Source organism: Lathamus discolor, chromosome 4 (genome assembly GCF_037157495.1).
Source record: "Lathamus discolor isolate bLatDis1 chromosome 4, bLatDis1.hap1, whole genome shotgun sequence".
Classification (NCBI taxonomy): Eukaryota; Metazoa; Chordata; class Aves; order Psittaciformes; family Psittacidae; genus Lathamus; species Lathamus discolor.
The window spans coordinates 62,690,283-62,707,745 of NC_088887.1; positions in this window are offsets into that span (position 1 = coordinate 62,690,283).

Sequence of the window (17,463 nt, forward strand, 5' to 3'; positions counted from 1 at the left end):
ATGTCACCCAAGGCTCTGTCCAACCTGGCCTTGAACACCGCCAAGGATGGAGCATTCACAACTTCTTTGGGCAAGCCATTCCAGTGCCTCACCACCCTTACAGGAAAGAATTTCTTCCTTATATCCAATCCAAACTTCCCCTGTTTAAGTTTTAACCCATTACCCCTTGTCCTATCACTACAGTCCCTTATGAAGAGTCCCTCCCCAGCATCCCCATTCCAGATACTGGAAGGCTGCTATGAAGTCTCCATGCAGCCTTCTCTTCTCCAGGCTGAACAGCCCCAGCTTTCTCAGCCTGTCTTCATACGGGAGGTGCTCCAGCCCCCTGATCGTCCTCATGGCCTTCTCTAGACTTGCTCCAACAACTCTATGTCCTTCTTATGTTGAGGACACCAGAACTGCACACACTGCTCCAAGTGGGGTCTCACGAGAGCAGAGAAGCAGGATCACCACCTTTGACCTGTTGGTCACACTCATTTTGATGCAGCCCAGGACACGAATGGCTTTCTGGGCTGCGAGCAAAATGTATTTGATTACTGTGAACTGTGCAAAAATTGTACCTGCTAGGTGACAAACACTCAAGTCTGGATTTTTGAGTTCAATAAAAAGCAGCAGTGAGTTACACAAGTGCAAACAGTCTACTGTCTGTCCCAAAATGGAAAGGAGTATTTGGGGGTGTTGGAGAAATGTTGCTAATTTAGCATTTTCCATAGAAAATACAAAGATGAAAATTTTGAACTGATGGGTAGGCCATGGACTTTTTCACTTGGTATTTCATTTATTAAACTTTGGGTGACACTGTCTTGGAAAGCAATCATTTTTGGTTTGTATTTCTTTATTTGCATCACACAGCACACCTGGTAGAAAGGATATTTAAGTAGTGAAGGACTTGCAGCATTAGTAATTAATAGGTCCCATTACGCTAACTCTCATGCAAGTTTAGGACATCTTAGATGCTAGATAAGAGATGAATAATTTGAAGTAATTTTCCTGTAATCATGCCAATCACTTCAGCAAAGTAGTTATTAAATGAAACAGTATTATGATGAATTATAGGACATCTATTGAATATCTTTTCTTATCATCTACTTATAGTGCCTGATGCTGAAAAGAGGCAAACATGTGAATGCTCTTCCCCAGTAAAATATGTACACTTCTTACTGTAAATAATAGTTTGTTTAGCAAACCTTGGTTTTTAATGAGGCCTAGAGACAGATTTGTACTAGTCTTGTACTCTTTGTTGCTCCAGATGATCATCTAGTTTTACTTTTTCTTTAAAGGTAGATATTAGCAAGAATGAGTCACCACTGATGACAAGGATTTTTTCTAGTTCAAATTTGCTGAAGTGATTAAATATTATTTGTCTAATTAAATGCTCAAAACAGATCATTATTGAAAGGAATAAATTTAGTAGATTTGTTGAGCAGTGTTAGCTGAAATGTAACTGCACATCATTTGACTTTTTAACATTTTATTATATCTAATAAGTCTTTCTGTGCTTAATTAAATCAACTTATTTTTTACAGCTAATTTAACATGATTTCATTTTAGTTACAGCTTTTGTATTAGATACGCAGAAAGCCAACTGTATACTCAAATTAAGCTTGTGCTACTCAGGTACTCTGCTCTACTTTTATCTCTAGCTGTTACGGATGCCCAGACTACTTTTTAGTGTTTTCCTATCTTTTACTGGAGAAAGGTTACTCATTTGTTAATTACACTCTATTTCAAATACTACAGTAAAAAAAAAAAAAAAAAATTATACCATATGGTCATAAAACATTTAATAATTCTGTCATATGTAGCAAGCTCTGAAAATCAACTTTTTTCTTGGCATAGGACTTTGCCTGGTGTCAAAAAATGCCAAACAGGAATGTAAGATTAATTCTGCTCATGGCTGCCCCAGCAACTTAATCTCCATGTGCTTGGGCGAAGGCAGGGGTGGACCTGCTAGTGTACATAAAGCTTTAATTTATCCCAGGGTACACCGTATCTTTTTGCATGTTCTTCCAAGACTTTTGAATCCGGTTTTCTTGTGCTATTAAAATCAATCCATTGGCTTCATCCTTTTAAAACTGAGAGCTTTTGCCTCTTTCCTGAAGAGTAACCCACCATGGGGGTAGGCTAGGGTGGGAGGTGAGAAATTCAGTCAGGCTGCCAGCAGTTGCAGTTGGCTTGAATCAATGCCCCTCCTTTGACTTTAGTAAGATTATGCCTGGACCACAGTAGCATGTGTGAGATCAGAACCAGACCAAGGACATTTCTATACTGGCTTAAAAAAGGCGTTTTATGGATTTTGGTCAGCCTGTTCACTGTCTAGCTGTTCCCACTGAGTTGTTTTAAGAGTCACTGTCTCTCCAGAATCTAAATGAAGAGAGCAAAGTTCACTGAGTGAGTAGAAGGGTGCTTTTGATAGATCATTGTCTAATCCGAATATCTATTTTACCCTCTCAAACACCTGAATATTTTCCAGAAAAGCTCAGGAATGCTCTTCAAGCTAGCCCTGGAGCAGAATGAATCTCATAGCACATAGTACCAGTTTTTAGCAGTGTTATCAGTTTTTAACCTTAATAAAAATGAAACTGCCTGCAGTTTTAAGCGCCTGTGTGAAGGACTGCACAAAGATACATTTTTGCCCACATGCATGTAACACATTATTATTCCTGCGGTGGCTACCAATAGCCATTTCTGCATATAGAGAAAACTGCCTAACACTTGTGCTTAAATTCCCCAGAGTAACTGTTCATGATCACAAATTTGGCTAAAGGATTTTTTTCATTACCCTCAAACATTTCCTTTCACCTCCAACCTCTAGGCAGAGCCATCGCTTTCCCTTTAGAGCCGGGAACATAAAGCCATGGGGCCATCGGGGCTGGCTGTGCCTGACCCCGAGGGCCCTTCTGTCAATCACTGCCTCCCCATCCCTTGCTCTCTTTCACACCAGGCAGCTGTACCCATCGCTGTCAACCAGGTAACAACCAGCAAACAATAGAGGCCTGAATGCCTGGTCTAGACACTCTTTTAGCCACTTATTTGCTGCTCTTGGCAGCTGTTGAAGCATAAATAAGCAGTTTGTAATCAGAAAGCTGACATCATTGCAGCTCAGCTGAGAGGGGGAATTGTTGCCGTGCACTGAGCTGGTTTTCCCCCTCTCTCCACCGCCCCAGCCCCCTCCCTCCTTCATTTTGTGACAACAGATTCTGGGGTGGGGATGCAGATTTCTGCTGGGCTAAGCTGCCTTTTCTTTTTATTTCTACAGTACAATGATGCGGGTCACGGAAGAATGGCACGCATGTGGCAGTGTAGTTTGCAACTACCAAAATTGAGAAGTAAAATAACCCAAACGTAAAGAAACAGAGAAAGAACGTAGAAGACCTCACCTGCAAATATATGGCGTCCTGTCTTACACATTCAGAAAGCACTTTGAGGTTCATAAATATTTTGAAATAAAGGGTAGTATTTTAACAGGTTGACCACAAACTGGGCAGATGGGCAGAGAATGTTCCCTGTCCTGACGGGTATTTTCACCCTTTCATTTTCTTTTTCACCCTCTGGAAAGAGAGAGGAGGTAAAAACCGTCTTACCAGAGCTGAGCGAGCACTTTCTAACAAACTCTGGTTTGTGCCAGCGTGCCTCTGTTTCTGCTTTCCAAATGCCCAGCTACACATCTCCCAACACTGCAAACATTTGTTGTTCGAGTACATTTCATACACTTTTAACACTTCGGTTTTTTCTACTTTGTGGCTCGATCGTAAACAAGTTCACTGGGCAAATTTGACACAGTATTTGAAACTCAAGCTGGGTTCCTCGGGCGGGATTGGTGGGGCGAGGCACGTGGCAGCACTGCTGTTCCCTGACTGGGGGAAGACGGCAGCATACCCAGTGCAAATATTTGCACATGCAAATTTAGAATTCATTTTCCACAAACACTCGCACGTATGACTTTCAAATTAGCTTTCTGCAAGCATTCATGCTGCTAAGAAACTCTAGTTCAAATATTCATAGAAAGTGAACATAAAAGGGCCACAGGTTTAGGTGATTTCTTTTCCTTCTTTCTTTCTTTTTTTTTTTAAGAAAACAGCCCCTGAGTGAATATTCATGCCAAAGTCCTTGCAGTGTTTGTCCAGGTCTGTTGGTTTATGGCTGTCCTCCCTTAACGTTGAGAACTGATGTATGTTCATGTGGTAACAAACAGCAACAGCAAATTGTGCTGCCTCAAATGTATAGTTAAAACATACACTTTGTAATCGGTGGTGCATTTGTTGCTCTTTATTGATGGGAAAGTAAAGCGCAGTGTGTAACCTTTAAAATATATAAACCATATCTTTCCCTATTAATATGTAACCCCAGATCTCTCTTTTGCATTTCATTTGGTCAGTTCTGGTGATGGCTGGGGAAACCATGGGAAAGAGGCAAAGGGCTTTTTTGAGGGGCTTTTCCACTTGTTGTTTACTTATTTATTTTCCTGTGTGCACTTTATGCATGCAATCAGGAAGGGAGTTCAACTTTCTCGCTCTTGTGGAGCAGAGTGCAAGTTCCACCGGTGATGTGTCAGACTCTGAACATACTGCCTGTTGGTTGGTACATGGAGGCAGGGTGAGTGCCAGTGTCTGTGGGGTTTGCTAACTGTCTGAAATACCTTTAGTAGCTCTATCTCCAGTTTCAACAAGAAAGAAGGACAGTTCAACAAAAATATTGACTTTATATCTCCCAAAGGCTTTCCAGTATTAGTTTGCTCTAAGTAGCTCATGATTTAGAGTACAAAGGCATTTCCAGAATGCATGTTTAACAAAATGACATAGCAGATAATTGAAATTTATTTGCAATTTTCAAACTACAATAAACACAATTCTCCTTTTCTTTCATTAATAATCGCACGGCTAATGCATAACAATCCCTCTGCAGCTTTTACAAGCAAACTTGAGCTGCTGTGTTGTAATAGCTGGAAAAGTTAATGTAGCTTGAACAAGGTTCCTAATTGTCCCTGTCTCTGTCATATTTGTCTACTTGAATGGTCCTAAATACCACAGCGATTAATTACTACAGAGCAGGTATTACAAGATGTTATCATCCTTCCCCAACTGTCTGGGTGAATGGAGAGAGGCAGTAGATTGTTGCAGTGTTTCATCTTTGCACTTCCTGTAAGGCACTTTAACCAGAAGATTTAATGTGTCAAAGTTAACTGCGTTCTCGTGCAGATATTCACATTCTAATTAAAGATTAAGAACGTAGTACATTACACTGTGATTTGTCATACATGGCTTGTTAAATAGGAAACCTACCGGGATTCCCTAACATTTTATAAACATTATTCAGGGCTTTTAATGTGGGCAAAGGAAAAGATTATTCAGCTGCTCTGCAGAGTAGAAGGCAGGTCATTTCTCCCCCTTCCCCATCCTGCCTAAGCTCCCCCTCTCCAAATAAATAAGTAAGAAAACTTAGGTGGTTTTCACACTGGAATTCTGTTGAGATCATTTTAAACTATTTATCTTCCCACTGTATGTGTGCACAGGGAGATATATATATAGAGATGATAGATGGATACATAGATGATAGATAGATAGATAGATAGATAGATAGATAGATAGATAGATAGATAGATAGATAGATGATAGTTAAAAATATATGTTCTAATTATTTTTTGGCATTTTTCAACTTTTATTGTCAGCTCTGTAATCTGAGGTTGGAAGTCTTTGTTTGAATTAGGTTGTGAAGGATAGAAGAAAGATAAAACAGTTTTTCAGTGTGCAGAATATGCTTTCAGATGATTCTAGCAATGCTGAGCAGCGTACCACTTCCAGTATTAGTAGCAGAGGACTGGTTCACATTCTTTGATTGCCTGAGGAATAAATTAATGAGGTTACTGGAGACATTGAACATTTGCATATTCACGGATGCTTATTAGGTATAAAGTGAATGCCAGGTGCATTGAATTTTGGGAATACTAGCTTTGGTTTTGGTCTTCTATTTTTAAAGCAATCACATCTTTTTTTTTCCCCCCTAAAGTGGGAAGTTCTGTGAAAAAAAAAAAAAGCAGCATTTGTAAAAATAATAACACCAAAAAAAAATCAAATTAATTCAATACAGTCAAAGCTTTGCTATAAGATATACATCAGATTAAATATGATACACCATGAGGCTGGGGACTATCTGTATATCTTGTTTGGAATAACAGTTAGGATGACTACAAATATAAAAACAGTTGTTCCAAGACATAAGGAGAACCAATGTTATATTTTGCACTGTGCTCCTTATGGATTTCTAGCTCTAAATAGCAATAGGCAAACTCATTATGAAGTTACCTTCCATAATGCCCAATTCTTAATTTTAAAGCACCAATATTCAAACACATTTTGTTATAGCAAGTCTCGAACTCAGCCTCCAAAACACAGAAGATAGAATTACAAAATTTGCTCGACTATTTCTCCAAGGAGTATCTGCACATGGTTGCATTGTTGTCAGTGACTTCCGTCATTGCTGTGTGAAAGCACACTGTGTGAATGATTTGCACTGTATCTCATTATTCCTGGAAGTTTTTATCTATATTGTATATTTGGGATCATTATCCCCTTTGCATTCGTAAAGATTTTATGGTGTTGGGTTTTTTTGTTTTTCTTCCTTCCCATTCTTTAGCTGTCCGTATACTATGGAGCCCAGTATTAGCCCTGCTTGCTTTAGCAGGGAAGTATCTGTGAATTGAAACCATGTGTATTGTTTGTTCTGCCTTTTGCTTGTGTTTTACAGTGTAAGTATCAAGCGTGTACATGTGTACAGACTGCAGGTTTATATGCCCTGCACATAGATAAATACAAACACACGTGCCCACAGATGTGCACCTACGAAATTATTGGTATCACCTAGTTCTAAGTAGCTGGTGTAACAAAATCAAGCAGTGATAAGTGTTTTCTTTGGATAATAATATGTATTTACAAACAGGCTCCCTTCTGCCCCCTTGTTTCACAGAATACTGTGCTCAACTTCCCTTTCCTGGATGTTGCACTGTGTTGATCACTGCCCTGCCTCTGCAAATCCTATTTGAAAATCTCATTTGCAGCATAACTGACAACAAAGGCATTACATGCTGTATGCCCTGCGCATTCTGCAGACTATTCCTTGCCTTTGTAAGTTATTTCTAACTTCTAATGAAAATACTGTGTGATCGTTTGATGATCTTTTTTATTTATTAATAGTCTGTAAAATTAAGTGTGTCTAATCAAAGAATGGATCCTTTCTTAAAAGTGCAAGGTGGAATGCATTAGATCAGTGGTACAAAAAGCAGATGTTCTTTACTGCAGTAGGCCTTTCTTTGGGTACTCTAGGAAACAGGGACTTAAACAAAACAATAAACTGAAGAGGATTCTGAGGTGCAAATGCTGCCAGCCAGCCACTGCAAGGCACAGAAATCCTCTTTAGAGATACATTTTCTCTGCATTTGTTTTCAATTCTGTAATTCTGCTCTGTGATTAAAAAAAAAAAAAAAAGAAAAATTATTTGATATTTCAGTCTGTCAGGGCAGCTTCTGAATAATTACATGCAAAATGATCTACTACATGTTTATTGAATATAGTATTGCGGAGCTCAAATGTGCATTTTATTCAGAAAGGTCATTTTTTAAAACACCCATTGTAGCTGCTTCACTAACGTCCAGGGGTTTTCGCCATGCACGCAGCACAGATTTTTTTGATTATGTAGATTTTTTTTTTCCCCTATTGCAGTTTCATATGCAAAGCATGCATCAGCCACATCCATGCTATCTCCTAAAGCAGTCATTCTGAAACCCAATCTGGGGACAGTGCAGACTAAATAAAATTTCATTTTGATTTGGCCTCCCGCTGAGAATGGGACTGCTTTGTTTCAGCCGACAGAACCAGCAAGCCAGAAAGGTATGTCCTGTTTTGCATGGCTGATGGTGTGACTTGAGGATCACAATCAGGCCGTTCATGCTCTCAGGGCTCGGCATCTCATCCACATCCTGTACCGTCTTTCTCTTTTCCTTGCCATTTGCTTTCCTTCTGTGCCGCCTGCCGTCTACCTGCAGGGCAAAGCTATGGCAGACCCTCACACTATTGTTTACTTTGGCATATGTTTAATAGCTGCATGGCTGTTTCAGGGTAGGGCTTTTTTCCTTTTTTTTTTTTTTCCCTCCCCACCCCCTGCCTTTGTTTTTTCCCTTCCCTATCCATGTTCACTTTCCTTATTTTCTAGGTGTTGAATACACAAATACTGAATTAACGGATAATTATGTAAGTACTGCTTGCAATGCTTCAGAGATTTTACTACGAAATTTGTAATGCAGAATTTTATTGTGAGTCTGAGGAAACATTTAACAGCTTTGAAGGACTTCAGTTTTCATAGCCCTTTAGAGCCGTTTAGGCAGAAAAGCAGTCACACATTATAGTTAGGAGAGAAAAAAGAAACAACAAACCACTCTTAGGAAGGGGTCTGGCTGCTTTGCCATCTTCAGATGCTTTATAGTTACAGCTGCAGTGTTTAGGGGAATATAAGTAAATATTTCTCTCTCTAAATATTAGTATTTATCTTAAAGCCAGTTTGCATTCCAGGAGAGCCAGTATAGCATGCTCCTCACTGCTGCTGCTGCCCCATCTTTCAAAGAAGGTGTTGGCATTTGGGGGAATGACTGCTGTTTTAGCCTCTGGAGCAGTTTTTGGACAGGGCAGCAGGATGCCTGAAAGACTCCTCATGATGTGAACTTACTCCTCAAAAGTGTATTTCTCTATGAAGCTATACTATTCCTTCTCTGTGAATATTTTTTTTTTTTTTTGGGGGGGGAGGGGTGGAAGTTTCTCATGTGAAATAAAATTAGCATAAAATTTACCTCAGACAAAGGGCAAATTTTAATTTTGACTACTATGTATTTTGATACGGGCAATGTCCTGTTTTCTTAGTGAGGTAGAATACAATTATAACTCCAAAGAAAAAATCAGTCCTTAACAAAAACACCCTAAAATATGTAGCATATTCTATACAGCGCTGACATTAAATGGGAATTAATGCCTTGGAGGTGATTTACAAACACAGAATTACTTTTTGTATGCAACATGCCTTTGTGGTTGGTGATATTAGTAACAGCAGGTTGTTCAGCAAAGTCTGATGGAATGTACACAGTCAGTTGTAACACTCTCTGGTCTATTTAGCAAGTTTTGTTCCCAGCTTTTACTCCAACTCCACAACTCCCAGTGTTACTCCAACTCCATAACTTTCATCTTATAACCAGATTCGTATTTCACTTTCAGACTTTATGAGCTGGCCAAGGATACAGGCCCTTGGCATAACCATGTGGACCTTCACATGGCAGTGCTGTGACTTGAAAATTCACTTTCTTCCCACCTTCCATAATTATCATTTTTTTAAAGTGGGGGTTGGGACGCAAAGGCTCATCCAACAAAAGTTTGGAGAAATAGAGAGGTAAAAATAAGATGGCCCACTGGCCTCCGTGTAAGGAAGGGTAGGCCAAATGCGAGTTTCAGCTGTTTGCTTTAACCTTGGCGAACTTCAAAAGGATTTTCTGCACATGGCATAGCACAGGATCTGGCCCTGTGTGGTTTTTTGTTCAGAGATGTTTACATAGTGAAATGCAGCTTGAGAACATTTTAAAGAAGCTATCTATCTGTACTGATGCTCATTTTCTTTAACAAATTTGGGGCTGTAAGAAAACTACAAAAAGACTTCATTTTTAAGAAACAAGAACTGCAGCTTTTTAAATGTGGGAAAATGCTCAGTTCTGGATTTTATTTCCTCAGTATCTCTAATCCTCTGCTTCACCCCTCAGGTATCATTGGGATGTTTTCCAAGTTACCAACTCTGCATTTTAATCAGAGTTTATAAAAACGAGTTCCAACTTTATATTTACCATGATTTCATTTTAACAGTTAAATATAAGTTTTAAGAGAAACTAAACTCTAGGTGTTGCGTGGCAGTGTATCCTGATTCTTTGATGTCAGAACTCAGTCCTAGCAGGCCTCTTTTTTTGCACAAAAAGTATTTTATATTACATCAATAGCTTCATTTTAAAAGAAATAATAATTAAATAAGAGGGTACACATGGATCACTTGGAAATGGACAACATTTTTGTATAAAATGCGTAAGAAAAAAAATAGGAGTGTTACTTCTTTATTCCCGGGGACAAAGTATTTTTTAAAAGAGTGGTGTTTGTTACAGTAAAGGAAAATAATTTTAGCTCCAGAATGCACTTACTGTTCTGGATACTTATTTTATTAATTACATAACTGGTGTATTTAGCCAGGAATTAATGCAAACTTTATTCTGGTGCTCTTAGGAGATCAGTTCCTTTTTTAGATTGGTTTATTAGAGCTCTATTTTGTGGTCATATACTGGATCAGCAAAAGAAGTGAGTGGGTTTTGGAAGTTAGTTTTGCATATATCACTTCCACAGAAAGAAAACTGCAAAAATATTTGCCCAAAGTCCAGAACAAAGACCTCATTCTTAGATAGTCTTATAAGGCTGCTCTCAGTGGACTTAGCAGTGTTCCTCGTTATTTATATTTGTGTGCTTAAGAAAGGAATCAAATCCAAAATCCCAAATCAGCTACCTCTAGCACACTATAATTGCAAAATGTCCCAATATACTTGGGCATGTAGCATATTTACTTATGTGTTTATTTTTTAATGCAAAGGACTTGGTAACTCTCAGTTCTCTGACTTTTCTCTCACTTTTTGTGCTTTACATGAATGAGGTGGCATGACCAAGATAACTCATATCAATGCCCAGAATCCTATGGAGAAAATAAATAATGTAAAACAGATAATATATGGCCAACTGGAAACCAGACGAATGCACTCAGGAGGCAAGTGTCTACTTGCAATGATACATATATGCACACTTCCATGTAAATTAGCTACATGGTGCCAGTATATGTATGCATGCATCTATAAGTAAGTGTGTATGTGCAGATATAGAAAAAGAGAGAAAGAGATCTAGGACATTGTCACCAGGGTCCCCGGGGCCCACCAATAGATGATACATGGGCAGATACTCTTTACTGTGACCATAAAGATGAGAACCTGCATGGCTGGTGCATTTGCTGATCTACAACCCATCAGAAACTTACAGCAACTCTGCAACTGATTATCTTAGAAATTCTCCTGCTACAAGAGAATTCACAGTGGTCTGTGTTAGTATCTGCCTAAAAACTTGTTGAGGTCAGTAAGATCCCAGACATGAATATTTGACTGTTGGATCAGGGCCTGAAGATTTTGCAGTAGCCCCTTGGGCAAGCCAGGACAGACTAATTAACAAATCTTTGGAAAAGAGTGGCAGAAATCTCTCATAATACTGGATTTAGGACCTACCAGCAGAATTAATGGACAACTCATTCTCATTCAACTCAAAATCCTCATACTGATGTTCTTAGCTTAGTTTACACACCTGAATTGACCAACACCAATAAAAACAGTCTGAGAAACTGGTAGGCGATACTATAAAGTTACATAGCAAAGGACAATTGACTAGGAGCAGATACTATAAAACTATGTGTCAAAGGAAAGCTGAAATATCGTGTCAGCAAGTATGAACATAGGAATCCATTGTATTCACAGTCCAAAAGGGTGAGTAGTACATTTGCTTCAGTCTGGGTAATTTTTACCGAATCTCCTTAGAAATAAAAAAATTAAATCAAAGCTAGATTTTTATTTTAAAAAGAAAGGCTAAAGTTAATCATAAGCTTACTGTTCGAGTTCACAAGAGCAACAGTATGTTATATAAATGAATGCCATCATTTAACCCTTCATATGGTCAGATTTCAGGCTTCCAGAAAGTTTCCTTTCCTGACCACAAAAATAAAGCAGGAGCTTTCTCAGTTTTTAAGAGGTATTCTCCGCTACAAGGAGGTATTCTTCCTATAATTCTTTTAAATGGAAATCTAATAAAGCAATCCAAGTAGCTGATTAAATGGCTGAGTATAAACAGAAAACCAGCTTAGAGCATCTACTTCGAAATCTAATATTTCATGAGTGGGGAGAAGGAAGTCAGAAAATCATGTTATTGTTAGCATATATACACCAGTGGAAAATCCACCATTGGAATGACTATCAGAATAAAGCTACACTTGGGGAGAGTGCTTCTAGAAAGCACAGTTTGAGAGATGTTCAAAGAATAGAAGTTTGGAGTCTTGGTAACCCAGTCTTGAAAGATTTTCTCAAAACAAAATGCATATTGACCTCCCATGTGTCATGGCTTATAAATGTGTTAAGATTTTGTTGCTTATATTGAAAAAAATAGACAATGTGTATTAGTTAATTATTTATCAGTCTTTTCTTATCAAGGCTGAAAAAAAAGATTTTTGTCTACAAAATACGGGGTAGATGGAAGAAATTACTAGTGAACATCTAATGAATATAATATAGTACAGAAATGGACTACAGATTAATAAAAGCATCCTCTCCTTCATTAATTGTTCTTTACCCTACGGGGGTGGAGAAGGTTAGGTTATAGCAGCATTATGTCCTCACAATAAAATACATTTACTCTCCTAGCATCCACTGCAATTGGTTATTCATTATATATAATTTTCTTTATTTTTGAAACTCTTTAACAGCTGTCTGACAAATGCATACTTGAAACATTTTTTTAAACTTTTGGAATCATTTGCATTCAATGGGAAAATTCCACTAGTAAATTATTATTCATTAATTTTTTTCTGGTGATGGACAAATCTCAGAAGATTCAGAGGACTGTTTCAGACAAGTATGACAATATCAGTGTTTGTCTACAGTGTTTCAAAAAATCTCTACTGTCACTGTATCCAGGAACCTCCAAATAATCACTATTTTGGGGTTTTTTTTCAATGATGTCCAGCTTTACTTCTGTCCCCTCCTGTGGTTCCTTTACTCTACCAAGCAGGGCAATGTCTCCTCGTGGGTGGTGGGCTACATTTCAGAGGAAATTAATTCATTCTCCAATCCATGTTTCTTTCAGGAGTAACCCACAAAATCTTGATGCAGAGAACAGCCACAAGTACTAGGAAACGTTTTCTTCCGTAGTTTGTTTGTTTATTTTTCTTTCCTCTCTCTCTCTACTCTGAGTTAAATTTTTCCCAGATACATGTATTGCTCTTTACTGTGGAGATAATAAAAGGAGATTCCTATACCTTAAAATGGGAAAATGAAAGGGTGTGCTGCAGGAAGATTTACAGTATCGCCTCAATCTCTTCTTATTTTCACATGGGAAATCCAAAGTAAATAAAAATAAGTAACTTTAAAAGGGTATAAAAAAAATGAACTAGCTAAATAAAATCCACAAGCACCTCAATTTTGTTGGCCGCATTGTAAATGATAAACAGATTTTCATCTAATGGAACTGGAAAAAAAAAAAGAGGACTTAATTTTTGTTTCTTTCTCTCTTTTAACTTCTTTTTTTTTTTTTTCTTTCTGTATGAGAGATTCAGTTAAGATCCCAATTTGCACTTTAGGGAGGTAAGACGAAGAGACTAAAAGCTGCCTTAGTAGGATCAGCTAAAAGAGCAAAATAGATCTGGGTGTTATCAGGTTAACAATGATAACTCACCTTAAGGTCTCTAAAAATAGAAGTGAAAGAAGCACATCAGTACTGAAGAGCAAGGAGGCCAGAACAAAATTCTGAAGATCCCCATAATTAACTGGCTGAGGGTCAGATGAACACTTATTAAAATGCAACAAAGCACAACGGGGTGTCTCAAAGATAGAGTTTCAATCTTAACCAAGACTGTCTTGGTTTTGTCAATTCCAGCCAGGCCTGCCATGTTATTTTAATCAGTACTTTTCTCTACATATTACCTTTGAGAATTTTGGGGGGAACATTTATGTTAAAAGGTTAAGAGGGCAGTTTACAGACAATTCAGGGACAAGCCTCCTTAGAATGTATAGGAAGAATGACATTCTGGTGATATTTTAAGATGTATTTGTATTTGATATTTGAATGCTGTGAGATAAAGGCATCAATTTACACTCTGGTTTCAAAAACAATGGTAAGTCTTCATTAAGAAATAGTGTTCTGCCAGTGCAATATCCCTATACTAGTGCTGCTAATTACTATATATTGTCAACCCCTCTTTTTACAGCATCAAGATGATACTCAAACTGCCTCTCTCAGGTAATTTTGATGAAGATCAATATTTCACCCCACCCTAATGCAAAACCAGATGTCCAGGTGACAAACATAGACAAACAATCTTGAGGAAAGTATTTTAAAGCTTTCTTGGTCATAAATATTGCTTGTTAGCATAAAGAGAAGACTGTGTTTTAAATCATAGACTCTATCTAATTCCACCTGGTTTTAAAACCATTCTAATTTGGCTGGTGTGTTATCAGAATTGGTTGATTAAGGATAACTGAGAATTAGAGAGAGCTGTGAGGACTTCTGAGATATATGGGGGACCTGGATGTATCAGAACAAAGATAGGGCAGGCAGAGAACGAATACTTCCTTAGCTGCAATAGCAGAGGGGAAACTACTCCATTTCCTAACACTCAGATGTGTTGTATGCTACACATTTAATATATTGTTTATTGAAAGTTTTTTGAAAGTAATATAATCCAGAGTACATTGTTACATCAGGATTTACAGATGTTTGCACGTATCATAATAGTTGGCAAAACAGGAGAACATTATGAGTATGAAGATAGGCTGAGAAAGTTGGGGCTGTTTAGGCTGGAGAAGAGAAAGCTGCACAGAGACCTCATAGCAGCCTTCCACTATCTGAAGGGGTGCTAGAGGGATGCTGGGGATGGGCTATTCATTAGGGACTCTAGTGACAGGACAAGGGATAATGGGTTAAAACTTAAACAGGGGAAGTCTAGATTGGATATAAGAAAGAAGTTCTTTACTGTGAGGGTGGTGAGGCACTGGAATCGGTTGCCCAGGGAGGCTGTGAATGCTCCATCCCTGGCAGTGTTCAAGGCCAGGTTGAACGAAGCCTTGGGTGGGATGGTTTAGTGTGAGGTGTCCCTGCCCATGGCAGGGGGATTGGAACTAGATGATCTCAAGGTCCTTTCCAACCCTATTCTATGATTCTATAAGTAGCTGATCTGGCTGAAGTCCTCAAATACACTGTTCTATGGCAATGTAAGTTTGTTAGAGTATTTAAGTCCAGCAAGTAGGGTTTTTTTTCCAGGTGTAATTTGAAGTGCGGTAAATGTTTAGCTGCTTATATGTAGGAGGGATTTTTTGGTTTCTTTTTTTTTTTTTTTTTCCTTTAGTAAGTAAGATTGCCGCATCTTTGGTTTTGCAATTCCTTCATAAATTATTTTAAGTTTTCTTTGCATATGTGCATACCCACACACACATATTTACCACTTGGAGGACAAGTTGGATAAAGCAGAAGTGTAATATCACACCTCCCCTCTCCTGAATAAAGGACTGGCCGTCAGCGGGTACCCAAAGTGCTATGTACTCCCTGGAACACAAAGAACAAAATGCTCTGCAGGCAACTGACAATAATCTGGCCTCAAATTCTCTCTTCTGAGTGACTCTTAGTTCTTTTGCAGTCGTGGTTCAAGTAAGCAGCAGTGTTGTGGTACACTGACAAACAGGATCCCAGTCTTCCAAAATCCTGCCCTCACAATTTGTTATGCTGAAAGGCATTCAAGTAAAGCCTGTCCCTGAATGTGTAACCACAGCCCATGATGAATACAGTGTGGGGTTTTCGAGTGGGAAAAGCAGGGGCTGTGGATTTTGCTTGACTGGAGAAGGAAGTGAACTAGAAGAATAGGAGGAAATGGGAGAAACAGTCATGAGAAGGGTCCTGAGACAAAGCAGAGGAAAAGGTCCTTGGGACACAGAATTGATTATGTGGGTGAAGAAGAGAGCTGTTGAAGAGAAACTTTCTTCTCCAGTTTCTTACATGGTCAAGGGGACAGAATTTTGTGCAATCTTTCCAACAGGGTTATACTGCATTCGTGCCAGCCACTGCCCAAAGGCTGCAGTTCTACAGCACTTTGAGAATCCACTTGAACCAGATGTATAAAAAATATGAATACCTGTCTGAATTTTACCTCTTCTCTGTATTTCTCTTGCTTTTTCTGTTCAAAATAGAAATAGCCTCATTCTTCTCCTTCTGCCTGTGAGCTTCTTCTCATCTTTGAGATCATCTAAGAAGGGTGCAATAAAGAGGATGAAGGATAGAAGTCCTTGTTGTCATTTTGCTAGGAACACAGGAGTGATTACAGCCCATGAAACCAGCTCTCATTACTTCAAGTGGAAGTACTGGATCTCACATCAGTTTGCTCTCTGAATTTCCAAAAGCACATAAGAAAGCAAGAGGCTCTTAACATGTAGCGGTTCATTAACTTAGTATTGCAACAAATGCACCTTCCTGAGTCAAGATCGTCTAAAGTCTGTCAGGTTAGTGTGCAACACTATTGCAGGGCAATTTTATTTCTGTAAAAATAGTAACCTTGCTTCCCTGAGTAGAGATGTGGGTTTCCTTCAATACCTTTGCAGTTTTCCTGAGTACAACCAGTTGTATTCGACCTTCAAGTGGGACAACAGAAACTTAACACTACTTCTTTCATCAAATCACTCATTCTCTCCTAATCCTCTGCAGATCCTCACCAGTCTCTCAAATCTAGATATATTTATATGTGTTGGTTTTCACTGGTCCTACTTTATCTTTTTGCCTAGGCTTTTTTTACACTGTGCCCAAAGCTGTCCTTCATAGTCATGTTCTGTGGAAAACCATTATGCATTTAAAAAATCCAATCCAATGTTACTATAGGCCTGTAAAAAGACTGCTACTGGTTTTCTGTTCCAAGCAGAACTCATGGACACTATTAATTTGCCCAGTATTTCCAGGCATTCACTATTCAGAGCAATGAGCTGCCATCCAGGAATCCTGGAAGAACAGCTACTGTCTATGCACAGGCTACCTACACACTACACAAGCTGTAGAACCAGTGATCCTAGACCCACTGGTTCCACCATACATGGACTACATCCATGGTAATCTGACTTCTCTGATCTCCCAGGCAAACCACAATTTTCCTGTGAGAAGCAGATAAATCTTAGTTGAAACTGTTCCTCTAGCCAAGTTTTATTCATTGCAAGAGAGAAACTAAAATACATGAGTCATGCCATGTGATAGGTCTAGGGCACTGAAGCTAAGTGGAAGTTCTGGCTGAGTACAAGTCTTCCATAACCCACACTTTCCCTTCAAAGACCTTTTCTCTTGTTTTTTTTTCCAACCCTGTAGTCTTTGCTTCATTCTGCAGATGAACTCAAAGCACTTGTTTGTCATTCAGGCCAGAGAGTAGACCTCACTGTGGACTCTCAGTAACTGATCTGTCATAGCACTTTTCCATGATCTCCATGGTCTTAACGTTGTCATGCCATTATTAACATCTAATGTCCTTACAGCCCCTGAAAACCACATACTTCTCCAGTCTCAGATGGAAAACTTTTCTGTACAGAAAAGAGTGAAGGAACCACCTCCTCTGAGGCTTCACGCTCCT